Source organism: Rhinoraja longicauda, chromosome 33 (genome assembly GCF_053455715.1).
Source record: "Rhinoraja longicauda isolate Sanriku21f chromosome 33, sRhiLon1.1, whole genome shotgun sequence".
NCBI classification, from domain to species: Eukaryota; Metazoa; Chordata; class Chondrichthyes; order Rajiformes; family Arhynchobatidae; genus Rhinoraja; species Rhinoraja longicauda.
This window is the reverse complement of record NC_135985.1, coordinates 19,711,128-19,725,679: the sequence shown is the minus strand read 5'-3', so window position 1 is coordinate 19,725,679 and position 14,552 is coordinate 19,711,128. Positions and strand designations below refer to the sequence as shown.

General features: G+C 41.8%; 1 long non-coding RNA gene across 2 annotated transcripts in view; it reads left to right on the top strand.

Moving 5' to 3' along the window:
• The first annotated feature begins 10,462 nt into the window (after positions 1 to 10,462).
• The window catches only part of LOC144609158 (uncharacterized), a 70,618-nt gene continuing 66,528 nt past the window's right edge, over positions 10,463 to 14,552 (top strand). For both annotated transcript variants that reach the window (XR_013549290.1, XR_013549291.1), the window contains exon 1: positions 10,463 to 10,551. This is a non-coding gene — a long non-coding RNA (uncharacterized LOC144609158). The remainder of the gene's footprint in view (positions 10,552 to 14,552) is intronic.

Here is a 14,552-nt window from a genome sequence, read left to right as displayed (position 1 = left end):
CAGCCTTCCATAGAAGAGAATCGCATTCGCTGAATGAAGGAATTTCTCATCTCAGTCCTAAATGTTCTGCCTCTTATCCTGAGATTGTCACCTCTTGCTCTGGACTGCCCAATTAGGGGAAACGTCCTCCCTACATTCACCCCATCAAATCCTGTCAGCATTTTGTGTGCTTCAATGTAGTCTCCTCTCATTCTTCTAAATTCTGGTGAAAATAGACCTATTTATTAACCCACCTCTCCTCATTTCGTTCACAGCATCCCCGGAATTAGTTCCTGATTGCCTGCAAAGGCCATCCCCACATTGATCTTTAACACTATTCTTCTGCACTATAATCTTATCACGCACTATAATCTTTTCTGCACTTAATCTTATTTTATAATCTTATGTGCTACTTTGCTTCAAAGGAAACCATTTTGTTTTAGATAAGCCAGCCTTGGGTAGGTTTATGTGTGCGCAGTTGTGGATTGTAATTTGTAAACCACCCTTTAATTGACACCAATTTCCTGTCAGCTTCAGATTCGGCAGTCTTGTGTTTTCATTTTAAAAATCAGCCTTATTCATAAATATGGAATACAATACAATCAATATACCGTTTTTCTCTACATTCATTGTATCATCAAATCAATATATTCTTGGTGCTATCAAACCAATACATTCTGTTTGCAATACAATTGTAACTCATATTTCCTCTGTTAAGCAGTTTTCTTGATGTAACAGAGATCAGCCTAGTACAACATCATTGTTTGGTATTTTTCTATAGCATTGCTCTGTGCATCAGTTTCTTTTCCCTTTTAAGTGCACGCAATTAGGGAGATAATCCAACAGATTGTTGAGATTTGCTGATCTATGCAACATGCTGTTGTGGCCTTTTGGCTGATGAAAGGAGGGGAGTGGTGACTATCCTGTAATTATTATTTATTTTGTTAGTGTGTGCTTCAGTCTGCCCCAGGCATTTGATGGGGCTTTTGAGAACTGCGATGAGATGATATTCCCAGAGGTGCTGCCATGTACTGTTTACTCATGACTCAACCTCATTAAAATAACCTGGATTTGGACTGCAGTCTTGCACTATCTTGCTTTTGTGCACTCGCCGTTGCATTTATTATTGCATTTATCCATACTTTATGTACATTGTTTATTCTGTGAGCTTCATGAGAACAAGGAATTTCATTGCACAATACCGATATGCATGTGACAATATCCTAATCTAATCCAATGTCCACTGAAAGGTGTGCAAATGTATCCGAGATGCGAAGCAGGTGATATTTTCCCAGCTCCCTGCATATTATTCACCAGGCCCTGCCAGGGATTATACCATGATAGATGTCCCAAAACCCAGAATAAGTTACAGACATGAACCCTGTGCCCTTCCATTCTATGAAAGATTTTTTGGGGGTACAAAATGTGTTTTTTTTCTGGAATGTATTAACCTAAACAGTCTGTTTCTATCTTCAGAGAAAATGTCAGCTGGGGCTCATTGGTGACACTCTCGCCTCTGAGTCAGATCCCTCTCCAGAGACTTGGACAAATAAAATGTGTAGGAAAGAACTGCAGACGCAGAATGCTGGAGTAACTCAGCGGGACAGGCAACATCCCTGGAAAGAAGGAATGGATGACATCATTGGAGATGTCCTCATTCTTTATGGAACCCCCCCATTATAGATGAGCCATTATAGATGAGGCTCTCACTAGGGTCTCCTCGATATCCCGCACCTCCTCTCTTGCTCACGTTCCCCCCATTCGTAACAAGGACAGAGTCCCCCTTGTCCTCACCTTCCACCCCATCAGCCGTCGCATACAGCACATAATCCTCTGACATTTTCGCCACCTCCATCGGAATCCCACTACTAGCCACATCTTCCCATCTCCACCCTTTTCTGCTTTCCACAGAGACCGTTCCCTCCGCAACTCCCAGGTCAACACGCCCCTTCCCACCCATACCACCCCCATCTCAGGTACTTTCCCCTGCAACCGCAGGAGATGCAACACCTGTCCCTTTACCTCCCCCCTCAACTCCGTCCAAGGATCGCGACAGTCTTTTCAGGTGAGGCAGAGGTTCGCTTGCATCTTCTCCAACCTCATCTACTTGTACCCGCTGTTTCAGATGTGGATTCCTGTACATCGACGAGACCAAGCGCAGACTCGGCGATCGTTTCGCTGAACACCTCCAGTCAGTCCGCCTAAACCTACCTGATTTTCCGGTTGCTCAGCACTTTAACTCCCCCTCCCATTCCCAATCTGATCTTTCTGTCCTGGGCCTCCTCCATTGCCAGAGTGAAGTCCAGCGCAAATTGGAGGAACAGCACCTCATATTTCACTTGGGTAGCTTACACCACAGCGGTATGAACATTGACTTCTCTAACTTCGTACCCCTTGCTTTCCCTCTCTCTCCATCCCCTCCCCCTTCCCAGGTCTCCTACCAGTCTTACTGTCCGACTACACTTTATCACTGTACCGCCCACTCCCCCGACATCAGTCTGAAGAAGTGTCTCGACCCGAAACGTCCCCCATTCCTTCTCTCCAGAAATGCTGCCTGTCCTGCGTTGAGTTACTCCAGCATTCTGTGTCTAACTTGGGCAAATAATCTTGGATGATAATTCAGAGCAAGGAGCACTGAGGAAGCACTTGAGTGTTACTGATATAATTGTCAGAAGACACCTACCAACTTTTCATTTCATCATAAAAGATCCTCTAAAGAAAAGCATGAACATTTCACCAAGGCATAGAAGCTGAAAACCAAGTACTAATAAACGGCATTAGTATAGATGGGTACTTGAAGGTACGCATTGGACATGGTGGGCTCAAAATTCTGTTTCTGGGCTGTATGATTCCTTGACCCTCGGATATATCATGCTAATATTTTGCCTTCAACTATCTCTCCTGCACTACAACTTCTGGTGACATTGCATTGATGATTGTGAGATCTTACTCCGCATAAATTAACTTTCATGTTTGCCTTTAATAATAACAGTAACGACACATCAAAAATTGTTCATTGACTGTGCTTTGGGATATACTGTTGTAATAAATCCCACTGAATTTACGTTGCATTTTTGCGAGAAATTTATTTCTATTTATATTGCATTTTTAAACATTGACAGATTTAATTAGATGACCTATTTTTGATATGTTTCACCACATCAGACCTGAGATGGGCATGCAATAGTGCTGTGGTTCAGTAGCTGGATCAGCATCCTGCACATTGATCTAGTTATGAATTTGAACCCCACCATAGCCAATGCGGAATTTAAATTCAAATTATTAAATGTTTGGATTATCTTCAAAGTCATGAAATTACTGTGCAGCTATGCTGCTCATCATATCCACCAAGGTTCTCCAGGGAAGGAATTTGCCATCCATGCTCCGAATAAGTTCATAAGTCATAGGAACAGAACGAGGCCATTAGGCCCATCGAGTTGAATCAGGAAATTCAATCATGGCTGATCATAATAACGGATATGTGACCACAGACCAACCAATGTCTTACACCAAGACCAACCACTCTTAGCATTTTCTTCACTTCAAGTGTAATTAGACATAGACAATAATGACTGACACTGCAAATAGCATCCACATCACATGAACTGATAAATAATAATAAAGAAAACTCCTCCATGACTACCACATAATAGAGGCCTGGAAGATTCCAGTTTTGATCCTTGTTCTGTAATAACTTAACACACCAGTTTGTACATTCTCCCCACAACCACCTGGGTTATCTCGGGGTGCTCCTGATACTTCCCACACTTAAAAGACATACAGGATTGTAGGTTAATTGGCTTTGGTAAAAATTGTACATTGTCCCAGTGTGCAGGAAAGTGCTAGTGTATGGGGATTGATGGTCGCCGTGGACTTGGTGAGCCAAAGGGCCTGTTTCCACGCAGCATCTCTAAACTAAACTAAGCTAAACATGTGATTGCACAAGGATAAGATGCTGTCAGTACAATCAGAGTGTCTTAGTTGGTATCCTGAAACCTATTCTGTAAAAAAAAAAGATTTGGACCTTGCTTCTAACATCTCTCACAAATGAACAGGCCATCAACTCATGCTTTGGCTGACCACTTGGCAGCAGAAGGTTAACAATGTTTGAAGAACCATATTCAGGTTCACCACTTAATTTATATTGAGGATAACCTGATGGTATATATCCAAAACACTCATACTTCATTATCTTCCTCAGGATAGATAGGACTCAGCAGAGTAAAACTATATTACAAATAGTCTAAGAAAATAACTGCAGATGCTGGTACAAATCGAAGGTATTTTTTCACAAAATGCTGGAGCAACCCAGCAGGTCAGGCAGCATCTCAGGAGAGAAGGAATGGCTGACGTTTCGGGTCGAGACCCTTCTTCAGACTGATGTCAGGGGGGCAGGACAAAGGAAGGATATAGGTGGAGACAGGAAGACAGCGGGAGATCTGGGAAGGGGGAGGGGAAGAGAGGGACAGAGGAACTATCTAAAGTTGGAGAAGTCAATGTTCATACCACTGGGCTGCAAGCTGCCCAGGCGAAATAGTCTAGTGGGTTTCTAGAGAAATAGCATTTCTTCTTTAATATGTCCCATACCCACAAGGCTCATTAGATGCCTTGATGAAATATGCTATTCACCCTATTCCGTAACCTATTAATAATAACCTGGATAATTCCATTAAATACATAGACACTTTTCTTCATTGAATGAAATTCTTCCCCAACATGGTAGGTTTTAGCTTATTAAGTGTCTAATGATGAGAGTTCATTTCATTTTCACATTACACTTCGATGCTTTTTTAAGCTACAGATTAATTTCCTTTGTGCTGATCTTTGCAAATGTGAGTCAATCAACTTTACCGAAAGAGGTCAATTTTTTTAACACTTCATTATCACTAGTTCTCACTTGACCCAATGAGTGTCCCTTCACTTTAGTATAAACTGTTTCTATGATTTAATTAAGGCATATTTATCATTGTCTGAGCCTATATCACTTTGCTGACATACCAACAGATTTTTGGCTCGTGTGGCCATATCCTAAAATCTTCATCAGGAAAGGCTAAAAGACTGTCCATTAGCATGAAAATATATAGTATAAGAAAATAACTGCAGATGCTGGTACAAATCGAGGGTATTTATTCACAAAATGCTGGAGTAACTCAGCAGGTCAGGCAGCATCTCAGGAGAGAAGGAATGTGTGACGTTTCGGGTCGAGACCCTTCTTCAGACTGATGTCAGGGGGGCGGGACAAAGGAAGGATATAGGTGGAGACAGGAAGATAGAGGGAGATCTGGGAAGGGGGAGGGGAAGAGAGGGACAGAGGAATTATCTAAAGTTGGAGAAGTCGATGTTCATACCACTGGGCTGCAAGCTGCCCAGGCGAAATATGAGGTGCTGTTCCTCCAATTTCCAGTGGGCCTCACTATGGCACTGGAGGAGGCCCATGACTGATAGGTCAGACTGGGAATGGGAGGGGGAGTTGAAGTGCTCGGCCATCGGGAGATCAGATTGGCCAACGCGGACCGAGCGCAGGTGTTGAGCGAAGCGATCGCCGAGCCTGCGTTTGGTTTTGCCGATGTAAATAAGTTGACATCTGGAGCAGCGGATGCAATAGATGAGGTTGGAGGTGGTGCAGGTGAACCTCTGTCTCACCTGGAAAGACTGTTTGGGTCCTTGGATGGAGTTGAGGGGGGAGGTGTTGCATCTCGTGCGGTTGCAGGGGAAAGTGCCCGGGGATGGGGTGGTTTGGGTAGGAAGGGACGAGTGGACCAGGGAGTTACGGAGGGAACGGTCTCTGTGGAATGCAGAGAGGGGAGGGGATGGGAAGATATGGCCAGTGGTGGGGTCCCGTTGTAGGTGACGGAAATGTTGGCAGATGATTTGTTGGATACGCTGGCTGGTGGGGTGGAAGGTGAGAACGAGGGGGATTCTGTCCTTGTTACGAGTGGGGGGAGGGGGAGCAAGAGCGGAGCTGCGGGATGTAGAAGAGACCCTAGTGAGAGCCTCGTCTATAATGGAGGAGGGGAAGCACCATTTCCTGAAGATTCCGTTAGCATGAGGTGCTTTGAGGTTGGCTGTTGTGCATTAACTCCTGCCTCAGAACTTGGTATTGGTTTATTATTGTCATGTGCACCAAGGTACAGTGAAAAGCTTTTGTTTGCTTGCAATTCTATTAAAGCAGGTACAAACAAGCCATGACAAGTGCAGCAAGCAGTGCAAAAAGAAAAATACCAGAGAACAGAATATACTTTCACAGCATTGTAGCGTAACAATTACATTAAGAAAAAGCCTCCAGCATCTGCAATAGGTTGGAAGATCAGGACCACACACTAATTTATGGGAGGACCATTCAATATTCTGATTACAGAGGAGAAGATGTAACCTGGAACTGCTTCAATTTGCCTATTGCCACAATAGGTCAGCAGCTGCTATTTTACTGCCTCTCCACTCTGCTCTGGACCGTCTGGATAAGAGGAACACCTACTTCAGGCTGCTGTTCATCACTCCAAAGACGTACAGGTATGTAGGTTAATTGGCTGGGCAAATGTAAAAAAAATAAAAAAAATTTAAATTGTCCCTAGGGTGTGTAGGATAGTGTTAATGTGTGGGGATCGCTGGGCGGCGCGGACCCGGTGGGCCGAAGGGCCTGTTTCCGCGCTGTATCTCTAAATCTAAAAAATCTTTTTTTAAAAATCTAAAACTACAGCTAATACTATCATCCCTTCCAAACTCATCACCAAGTTCAAAAACCTGGGCCCCTGCATCTCCCTGGGCATCATCTGGATCCTTGACTACCTCAATGGCAGTCCTCGATCCTCGAGTGTGGATAGGTCACAACATTTCCACCTCACTGACATAAGTGCATCTCAGGGCTACATGTGTAGCCGCTCTGCTCTACTCGTTTTACGCCCATTACTACGAGTAAGCACAGCTTCAGTGTCATCTACAAAGTCGCCACCATTCGCCACTGCTGCAGGCCGAAATCACGGGTATTGAGTCAGTGTACAGGAGAGAGACAGAACATCTGCTTGAATGGTAGCACATGGACAACCTCACGTTCAATGTCGACAAGACCAAGGAAGTAATCGTTGGGAGGGAAGGTTGGGAGAACATGTACCAGCTTTCATTGGTGGGTCGAAGGCGAAGAGAGCAGCTTCTATTTGATATTGGATTATTATTTGGTATTGGATTATTAATGTCACGTACTGAGATATAGTGAAAAACGTTGTTTTTTTGGCCTTTCCTGTCAAAAGGCAGCAGTGCAGGACCATTATTCATAGTGGTGGACACACAAAATTGCAAGTATGAAGATAGTTTAAATAAATTATTAACAAATAAATTATTGGGCAGCACTGTGGCGCAGCTGGTCGAGCTACTGCGTCACAATGTCAGAGATCCAGGTTTGATCCTGACCTTGGGCGCAGTCTGTGCAGAATTTCCATGTTCTCCCAATTACCATGTGGGCTTCCTCCAGGTGCTCCGGTTTCCTCCCACATCCCAAAGACGTGTGGATTTGTAGGTTAATTGGCTTCTGTATATTACCCCTAGTTTGTAGGCAGTGAGAAAGTGGGATAAGATAGAACCATTGTCAACGGGTGATTGATGGTTGGCATGGTCCAAAGGACCTGTTCCCATGCTAAACTAAACTAAATCAAGAAGTTTTGGTTGGTGACATCAAGTAACGTTTTAAAAGCTTGTTGATTACCAGAGGAAGATAAGACCAAATGAGCCATGATAAGATTGTGACTTGAGGGAATAATGATTTTTGTTGGCAGCTTCGAATGGCATTAACACCAGCAAGTTTGAGACATGCTCACTGACACAAAGCTCTGAAGTTGCTGGTATGATCCACCCCGATTTCCCACCTGTCACTGTGGACCAGGAACGTATTGGAATTCCCCACTACTCATCGAGAATCTCCTATCAAATCCACTACCAGCTTCAAACCCATTGATTTGAATGGAGGTTTTACAGCTACAGAAAAAGTAAAGGAAGAGTAAGTTACATTGTTTCAAATATTTGTATTTTTAGTCATGTTTAAATATTTAGAAGGGTTTTAGTTGATTTATTTTTCATAACATTTTAATAATTTAAACACTTAAATTATTTAGAAGTGTTTTTAGCTGAGTTTATTTTTAATTATATTTAAATAATTTAAACATATTTTAATTGTTTATTTCAAGTTTAATGGTTTTTAAATGTTTTTGAATATCAGGAACATTGAAAACTTTGATAGCTTTGGCAAATTTCAAACCAGGAGATGGGGGTTTGCTGTCTAGCAAAGGAGATTTATATGTGTTCCTAACTATCCCACCTCCATATCTCTGTCTTTACACACAAGTTCCTACTGCTACTCAGGGCTTTGCTGCCTGGCTCTAGAATGCTCTCTGCCAGCACAATTAGGAGGGTGACACAGCGGTAGAGTCGCTGCCTTACAGCACTAGAGACCCGGGTTTGATCCTGACCACAGGTAATAATAATAATAATGCATTACATTTATATAGCGCTTTTCAAACACTCAAAGACGCTTTACAGGGATTTCTAGAACATAGAGAAGTGAATAAATAGATAAATAAGTAAACGAACAGAGAAAGGAGACAGAAGATGAGGTGACCTTCAGTGGTTGAAGGCAGTGCTCTCCATATGGAGTTTGTACGTTCTCCCCACGGCCGCATGGGTTTTCTCCGGTGCTCCACTTTCCCCTCACACTCCAAAAACGTGCACGTTTGTAGCTTAATTTGCTTCTGTTTTTTATCCAGAATGTGTAGGATAGTGCTAGGTTGCCGCGAACTCGGTGGGCCAAAGCGCCCGTTTCCACTCTGTATCTTTAAAGCCTAAAGTCTAAAATTACCTCTTGAAATGAGGCCAAAAATAAGTGTGGGTAATGGACAGAGTTTAGTATAAGTGTCAGCCATGGGTCCTATTCAACGTAGTTTGATTTGATGAATTCATGTTTTAGTCTATATAAATTTCAACACAATGAGGATATCTGGTTTCAGAATAATGTGAAGGATGGAATAGTTGCATCTTAGGGAAGTAAAAATGGGAAGTTCAGTGTAGCTAAGATCTTACAATGTAAATCAAACAGAGACAAGAAAGGTTGCAAGAGAGTGAGGCTAAAGGCTAGAAACCAGAACGATTAGTTATCAGTTAATAAGGTCTGATGTCATTGCTGAAGAAGGAATAAAATGGTCATTGTACAATACTTTTCAGAGAGTTGGGTCATTCCAAAGTACTTTACAATCCATGGATAATTTTGAAGGGCAGCCGGCGTTATGCAATCAAAGGCGACAGTAATTTAGCCAGAGCAAGTTTCCTCAAACATAAGTAATCAGCTTTTTCAGGAGAAATGGTGTCAGATTCATGGAAAAATGAAATTGTCTGTTAATTAATGGTTTAATTTCCCTTACACCCATGCCAGAAGGTTGACAGCCTTAGTTTAATATTCCATTTCCAATAATACCCTGCAGTTGAGGCTGTCACTGAAGTCAAGGCAACACCACCACACCAGAGTAAAACCATTGAAAGGGAGCATTTTCTAAACAGGAAGATGGATGGTTAACAAGAAAATCTTGGTCTTTCTGTCACCAATCTAAAGTCTGGTGGATTGGTTCATTAATGAACTGCAATTGGAGCTGGCAGCTAAACTCCACCATAAAAGCAGCTTTAAATCTTTTTATCGTGCAAGGTGCAATAATATTAAAGGTCACTCATTTCTGATCATAGAACAGATTCAGATTAATTTATTGTCATATGCATCAGGGTGCAACATATCTCTTCATATGAAGCTCATAAGCAGTTTATGGTTACAATAGATACAATGATAAATATAGCAGCAAATGCAAAGTAGCTAAATTATGTAAAAATTGCAGTGTAATCTGAAGTAGTGCAAAAATGCTTGCTCTGCCATACAATTGCAGACCTTGATACAATTTTCTCACACTTGCCGTATACCATTGATATCCTCATTGAACAAAAAATTTATACTCAACAATAAAAGTTTCATTAGACCCAGGATAGTCTTTTAAATTTATACTGCAGTTTGGGGAGAAAAAAAATCTTCCTCACTGAAGTGCCTTTGAAATGGTCTGCTTTTAATTTTAATATTGTCTCACCCCCACCCTTCCCCATTCCTGATTTTCCCAATCAAGACAACATTTTCTCATTATCAGTGGTCTTTTCTGTCTAAAGAGTATAAGCAACATGGAAGGGTATTGATTTGAGTCTTATTGGTCTGTACTCATTCTCATCTAGCACACAGCTAACACTGGGCTGTTTCCTTTTTTGCATATCTTTACTTTTTTGCATATCTTACATTCATTTGTATCTATATCTCTCTACATCACCATCTATATCTCTCATTTCCCTTTCCCCCGACTCAGTCTGAAGAAGAGTCTCGACCCGAAACGTCATCTATTCCTTTTCTCCAGAGGTGCTGTCTGACTTACACCAGCTTTTTGTGTCTATCTTCAGTTTAAACCAGCACCCACAGTTCCTTGCTACCTATGGAAGGGTATTATCCAGGACACTTTCTATACCATGTACATTAGAGAGTATACTCTCTCTGGCTGCTTTGTTTCAGTGAGTATGAGCCAAGAAATAGCTTCATGCTTGGATCCGGCAGTTTATCCATACACCCCAGGAGCTGAGATTCATTATAAGTTGATACTAAATTCTAACCTGCAACTTTTATTCCCTCCCAAAGATCTGAACTGTGAAATCATACTGAGAATAAATAGCTACCTATTTGAACTCCAAGATCAGCCATCACAAAATAATAAATGTAATTCTGTTGCACATCAATACAAAAAGCAACCCAAGTTAAATTTCTGGTCAGCTCTCACTTGTTACGATCACATGTACTTTTAGGGAATCGTGAAATCAATTGTGAACTAAAAAACTATTGTCAAGGATATCTGCCCAACAATTTTTGGGGAAATTCCCCTAATTTAACATGGGTATTCAACCACTTATGTTAGACAGTATCATTGTAATGGGTACGCTGAATATCTAGCCTTAGTAACAACCTTTCTAGGCTGGAGTATCTTAAGAAGTTCATAGTTTCTTCATATATGAAAGAGATATGATGATGCAGAAAGACTGTAAAAGACTGGCCTTGTTAAACAAATTCATACAGCAGCAGGCGAAGCTAAATCAGGGCCAATGGCCAAAGTACAGAGATAAGGTTGGCACTTCTCCAATGCTTGCAGTCACCAGGAATTAAAGTAATTTCAATGCTGCTTTGAGCAGACCATTGAGAAATATTATCGGAGTATTAAAAAGGATGTCTTTTCATTTTCTTTGATCTCTTTAGTTATTAAAAATATTGGAGATGGCAAAATAGACTGGTTAGTTGTGTGGGTTGTTTGGAGATGAGAGGTGATTGAATCTCCTGGCAGTCAAGCCAACAGATTTGACAGCAGTGATAATGCAGGATGTGGTTAAACAACAGGAGAGAATGTGTGATTAATCGAGACTCATTAGATTCTTGGAAGTCCAGAGCAGCAATGACAATTGTTTATAAGTAAAATAAAGACCATAAAACATTTGATAGAAGATGGAGGCAGCACGAAGGATCATTTTATCAGGTGATAAGCTTGTTCCTTCGTCTTATCTCTAAACTCCAGCACAGTGGGAATGCAAAGATTTCAAATCACTTTGTGATTGACTGTTTTTGGATTCAAGCCTGCCTGAAACATTCCCCGATGTGAAACCAGCATTCTTCTAAATCCATCGCTCAGTCACCTATAACTGTCTCTTGATATTTGTAACATCTCAAACGAGCACCAACATTTATCAAGATCAGTGCAAGAAAATATTGCCTTATTTTCTCGAAAGTCTGAGGGGAAAGGACAAGCTTAGTTGTTTGTAGCTAGAAATGGAGGGAAAATTCTTCTCTCGGTTCAGTTGGTTGTGGCAAGAGAAGTGGGCCAGGAAAGGTGGTGTGGGAGGGATGAGATAGGAGGCGCGGAGAGGCTCGAAGAGAATTTCAACTGTAAAAATTTGGCTCCAGAAATTGGATTTATCTGTTGGATTCTACCAAATGCACAGGGGGATTAAAAAAATGATTTTATGTTTTAAATAATTTAGATATCACACTTCCCATTTTAAATTACCTTGCACTTTTTTCCCCTCTAATATTTTCACAAGAATAAATTATACTGTTCAAAGTAAATATAATGATATTCAACCTTTATTAGTGCACCAGAGATTTTTCTCCTTGGGCTGCTCACAACAGTATTCTTTCAACGCTGGTTTATTAATTCAAAATTAGAGCACATAGGGGTATTGACATGGATAGAAAATTGGTTGGCAGACAGGAAACAAAGAGTAGGAATTAACGGGTAGCTTTCAGAATGGCAGGCAATGACTAGTGGGGCAAGGCTTGGTGTTGGGACCGCAGCTATTTACAATATATATCAATGATTTAGATGAAGGAATTAAAAGTAACATTAGCAAATTTGCAGATGACACAAAGCTGGGTGGTAGTGTGAACTGTGAAGAGGATGCTATGAGGATGCAGGGTGACTTGGATAGGTTGGGTGAGTGGGCAGATGAAGTATAATGGGGATAAATGTGAGATTATCCACTTTGGTGGCAAGAACAAGAACGCAGATTATTATCTGAATGGTGTCAGATTAGGAAAAGGGGAAGTGCAACGAGACCTGGGTGTCCTTGTACATCAGTCACTGAACGTAAGCATGCAGCTATAGCAGGCAGTGAAGAAAGCTGCATGTTGGCCTTCATAACGAGAGGATTTGAGTATAAGCGCAAATAGGTCCTTCTGCAGTTGTACTGGTGAGACCACACTTAGAGTATTGTGTGCAGTTTTGGTCTCCTAATTTGAGGAAGGACATTCTTGCTATTGAGGGAGTGCAGCATAGGTTCACGAGGTTAATTCCCGGATGGCGGGAATGTCATATGATGAAAGAATGGAGCGACTGGGCTTGTATTCACTGGAATTTAGAAGGATGAGAGGGGATCTTATCGAAACATAAGATTATTAAGAGGTTGGACACGTTAGAGGCAGGAAACATGTTCCCGATGTTGGGGGAGTCCAGAACCAGGGGCCACAGTTTAAGAATAAGGGGTAGGCCATTTAGGGCTGAGATGGAGAAAAACATTTTCACCCACAGACTTGTGAATTTGTGGAATTCTCTACCTCAGAAGGCCGATTCACTGGATGCATTCAAAAGAGAGTTAGATAGAGCTCAGGGCTAGTGGAATCAAGGGATATGGGGAGAAGGCAGAAACGGGGTACTGATTGTGGATATCAACCATGATCACATTGAATGGCGGTGCTGTCTCGATGGGGCGAATAGCCTACTCCTGCTCCTATTTTCTATGTTTCTAAATATTGGAAATGAGAAAAAGTCTGTTTGAGGGGGCATGTTTGCTGATGGTGGGAGGATCAGATAATAAAATCTCAAAGAACACGTGTTGCTCAGGTAGAAAACAGTGGTGTGAAATTGCTGCCTCACTGCTCCAGTAATCTAGATTCATTCTTGTCTTCCAGTGCTGTCTGTGTAGAGTTTGCACATTCTTCCCATCACCGTGGTTTCCTCTGGGTGCTCCAGATTCCTCCCATGTCCAAAAGACATGCAGGCCAGCAGGCTAATTTGGCCACTGTAAATGACTCCCATTGTGAAGGCAAATAGTAGGATCTGTAGTGACTTGATCGGAATGTGAGGAGGACAAAAGAGATTGCTGCGTTTAGTATAAATGGATGTTTGATGCGTTCTCGGGGATCTGAAGGGCCTGTTTCTGTGCTGTATGACGTTGAGACCCTTTAAAACAATGAAGAGTGAATACAGAAGATGTAAGTGTCCACTACACTCAAATGTGTTAAAGAACCACTAAACATTGACAAAGGAACTGGAACAGAGTATGTACTTTGAATTATGTTGCACGGTGAAGTAACAGAAACCAATGTAATGTAAAACTGAAAAATATAAATATCAAGGTTACGGTGGAAGACTATCTAGAAGCCGCCTGGCTGAATCTCTGCCTATGTAAAATAAGCATATTGTAACAGTGGAGTTACAAATAACATCAGTGCTCAGAGTTAAAGAAAATAAATGGTAACCTGTACAACCATCCAACAAGTACTAGATTGATATTACAATGGACCGCTAATGGTCATATTGATTGAGGGTGTTATGTTGTAACCTGATGTATCTGAGACTTTGTGATCTTAATTGCAAATGCACTACCAACTTGTTGGTCCCAAGGTCAGGATTGAGACCTCTGGTAGGAGTACAAATTGGGGCTGTGTTGTGGCAATCACTTGTAGGAGGGCGTTGACAGCCCATGTCTCAAATTGGAATAGAAAAAGGATCTTGGCAAGAATGGGAAATGAGGTAAGTGGCAAGGATTGGGTTGGAGATCAAGGTCTTTTTCTTGGGCCACAGTGAGTTGTGGGGTCTGGATTGCAATCTTGACATTTGGCAACCACAAGGGCAGGATGGAGTTTGAGGAGAGTTTGAGGGGGTTGGTGCAATGATGGGCGTTGGATTTGGGGATGGGAGGTCATCAAAGATTGCAGGATAAGTAGAGCACTTGCCTAGTAGGGGTCCCAGTTC